Below are 4,150 nucleotides of genomic sequence, written 5' to 3'. Positions count from 1 at the left end.
GGAGGTTAGATCTAGTCTTGCCTTCTGCTGCTAAAAACCTTTGTACAAAGGAACTAAAACATAGGCAATGCTTACAAGCAATAATCCTGTTTCAAAGCATGAGACTTCTGTTGCACAGAATTGCTTCCTGGTATTCCAGGGTGAGGTGTACCAATATCTAGCATATTTTTACATCAGATATTTATTATTGATATACTGACACGTCACTGTAAAGTTGGGCTGTCTTCCACTTACTGAGTTTACACTGCTCTGAAGACTCTTTCTCCTGAATTGGGAATTTTAGAAATATTTTAGAAGGGAAATATAATTTTTAACTCCAACAATGTCAGCAAAATTTCTAACTGTGGATAAATTATCTTTTGCGAAGGTGAAAGTTAATCCCATGTCATTATTATGACCCAGTGATTAATTTGGAGGTATAGGGGATCCAGTGTGTGGTGTTATCTGCCCATTCAGGTGGCACTTCTTCCATTTCAGTGACAGGTCCACGTATGCAGTGGTGCATGTACTGTGATTGCTCTCTCGCCACTGAAATGAATGGGGCAGTCTTCTTGTATAGCACTTCTCTATGCATGTTGGAGAATGTTGTCATACCAAATGCATGAATTGGTAATACATAGATCAGGTTTGCAGAAACTTGGACCTGTGAACTTCATGCCCATTTAAAGTTCTGGATTTTACTGTGGATCAAACTAGATGTGAATCATCTTGCCCCATTTTCTTGCTTACTTTGCTTTCTAGAATAAGCAAAACAATTGCGCTCTCTCTCTCTCTCTCTCTCTCTCTCTCTCTCTCTCTCTCTCTCTCTCTCTCTGACTTACATGCACACACACAAACTCCAATCCCATTTTGGGGTTGAACATTTTCCTAAAATATGCCTTGGATTGAAAATGGAGCAAAAGGCATATCTCACTAATATTTGTACTGACGCCGATCTCTTTACAGTTTTACTTCACCTACACTCGTGTGAGTTCTGGAGGCTCTAATAATCTTAACAGCCACTTTCATTCATTTCTCAGTTCTTGCATATTAAAATTTAAAGACATTTATTTAGGCTGCAATCCTGTACACTTAAGTCCCACTGAACTCAATAAGACTGACAACTTATGTCAGTCTTATTGACATGATTTTTGATGGCACGTTTTCATTGTACAGTTATAACTGTGTCGTACAGAGTCCTGTTTGGTGGTGTTCTTGGCCATCTCCCTATATGTTCTTGCTTGTTTTGTACTCAGTGTGTGGGAGTTAACAAAGCTTGCACATAAAATTGATAGCTTCTGTTACAATTCTAAGCACTGCGAAACAGTTTGTTGCAATAATTAATAAATGTTTGATGTTCTGTAACAACCAGTTTCTTTGTTACATAGCTCCACTGTGTGACACTGTGAAAAATGACTGAGCTTTTCCCATGAGTTGTTAAACACTTAAGGCCCAAATCCTAACCTACTTTCTAGCACTGGCATAGCTGTGCCAATGGAATGTGTGCTGCATCCTACAGTTGGGAGCACTCACAGAGGCCTCCTCAAAGTAAGGGTCCCGAAAGAGTGTCGTTTTTAATTAATACTCTCTTACGTTTACTGGGCTGTGCTAAGTAAATCAAAATAATAAACAGGAATCTCTTTTGAGCATGCAAAATGCTGTACCAATGCTTAAGTATTTTAATTCTTGTGACACAACATGGCAGCTACTGGATGCTTGCTGGAGCTACTGACTGTAGCTGTTATTTTGTAACACAAACATAATGTATTTTATTGATACTGTTGGTGCTTGTTGTGGAGAACTACTTATATTGGCCAAAGGTAGGTACTCATTGCCACAAATCTTAACAGTTACACATGTCCAGATTCATATTCACTCTTCAATGCTGGTTGCTACGGTTGAGTACCAATGTAATGTGGAGAAGCCAAGGTGACCTCATTAGTACATGGAAATCAGCTGGAGGCACAGAATAGCACTTGATGGAAATTAATGTGGAAGGCATCCCAGCAACTCTAAAGGCCTTCAGGTATCTCAGTTGAGAAGAGGCCATGGAAAGGCACACGCTCCTGTTTTAATCTGGTAGTATGAAACCTTGACAGTTAAGCAGTGGTGTCACTAGGGTTTGCGTCACCCAGTACGGGATACCAGCACATCACTCCCCCATGCAGTGAGCGGGGCAACACTGCAAGTAGTGAGCGTCGTGATGTACCATCACTCCACCTCCACTGGTTTTTTGGCTGTACCTTTTGATAGAACAAAGATAACACATTCTGCATGAAATTACGCATTGATTGAGATATAACATGATGGTATTATTCCTCCAAACTGTGATTTTAGTGGTTTTGGTCACTAGTAGTGTCACACACACACACACACACACACACACACACACCCAGGGTGTCAACTTACTAACACCATATTGCAGCAGTTCTCAAACGTTTAGCACTGGGCCCCACTTTTTAGAGTGATAATCTGTCCAAGACCCACCAGAAGTGATGTCATGGTGGAAGTGATATCATCAGGCAAATGAAAATAAATAAGTATAAAAAATTAAAGTAAAATAAATAATTAAATAAGCAGAAGCCAGCCCTGTTCCACCAAGTGAATTTCCTCTGTAGCCTGCCTGCAATAACACCCCCCTCCAAAATCAGTAAGGTTTTCAGCCCTACCCAGTGCCCAGTTCAATTTAACCAGATCACTCTCAGGATCCACCTGGCTTTGCAAGTCTCAGAAAAGTTCACCTTATCAGCTGAAGCCTCTGTTTTGATCCTTTTTAGTGGTGGGGGAGGCTGCCTTCTGGAGCATTTGTTGAGCTCCAGTTCCATCAGATTAGGACCATTCTGGTGGCTTCACATTCTCCTTTGCCTGCCCTGACCACCAGCCAAGGCACATTAGTGTCCTTGTGAGTAAACACAACCATGAGGCTTAGTTTCGCTTTCCATAGGGTTCAATACATTCATCTTCGTGGAGGGAGGGACTTCCTTCTCAGGTGTTTTTGGGGGCTGCATTCATTGGATCAGGACCATTCTGGTGTCATTGGATTCCTCTCAGCCTGCCCTTTCTGATGGACTAAGCACGTTTGCCTACTCGCAGGAAAACACGCGATATGGCTCAGTTTCACTTTCCATGGGGCTCCATGCATTTTTTTTGTTCTCCAGTTTTTTGGCCATAACTTTTCATAGAAAGGAGATATTTCACTCTGGTTTTTTGCATTGCATTCTGCTGGAAATTCCACATCCAAAGGTGTATAGTATGATGATAGTATTATTCCTACATGATACATGATAATATTATTCCCAACTACCGCGATTTTAGCGTTAACCCCCCAGTGCGCGTCACCCGGTGTGGCCTGCACCCCCCCAGCGACGCCACTGGGTTTAAGACTTGCTGCTGTGTAAATCTCTCTTGGTGACTAGCACATTGCACAGACATAACCGTGGGGAGGAAGGTAGTTAAATAAGGAAGCGTGAGATTTGGATAGTCTTCATAGAACTGTTTGAACCACAGCAGTTGAGGCAACAGCAAAAGTCCAGGATTGGGCTTGCCAAAATACTGCTGCAGGGTATGACTGTTTTCATAAAGCTGCTCTGTTATAGTGCAATTGGGGCCAGCCTGTCCACAAGGCTGATTGAAGCAGGCCCCTCAGGTACCAGATTGGCAAGAGGCGCCCACTTCCTGGATACAAGAAGACAGGGAGGAACAGTCCCACCATTCTCTTCTCTTCCACCTTTCCTCTCTTTCTCTTTGAGTTAAAGGATTGGGAGGAGGAGGCCAACAGAGCAGCAGCTGGAGTGCTACTAGATAAAGGGGGAAATTTGGAGCACTGCTTCAGGCACCAAGCGCTCTTGGATTGGCAGAGTAAGTGCAGTCTGATCTCGATGCCAGGGGACAGCTTTATGACTAGCTTCTCTTCCAAAATAATAAAAAACGCAACAACTCAAATGATAGGACAGAGACCAACCTGGAAGTGGTCCACACTGTCACTGCTTTACCCTGTCCACATTTGAAATAGTCCAGCTTTCTTGGCATAAATTGTATTGGAGCTGGACGTGTCTTTCTTGACTGCAGTTGTGGAGCAAGGAGGATTCATGCGTGTGTGCAGTTTTCTCTTACTAAAGACTGGCTCTCTCCCGGGGCGGATTAATCAAGTGTTCAAAGCAAGCAGATGAGA

Source organism: Tiliqua scincoides, chromosome 3, assembly GCF_035046505.1.
Source record: "Tiliqua scincoides isolate rTilSci1 chromosome 3, rTilSci1.hap2, whole genome shotgun sequence".
Taxonomy (NCBI): Eukaryota; Metazoa; Chordata; class Lepidosauria; order Squamata; family Scincidae; genus Tiliqua; species Tiliqua scincoides.
This window is presented reverse-complemented; position numbering follows the sequence as displayed.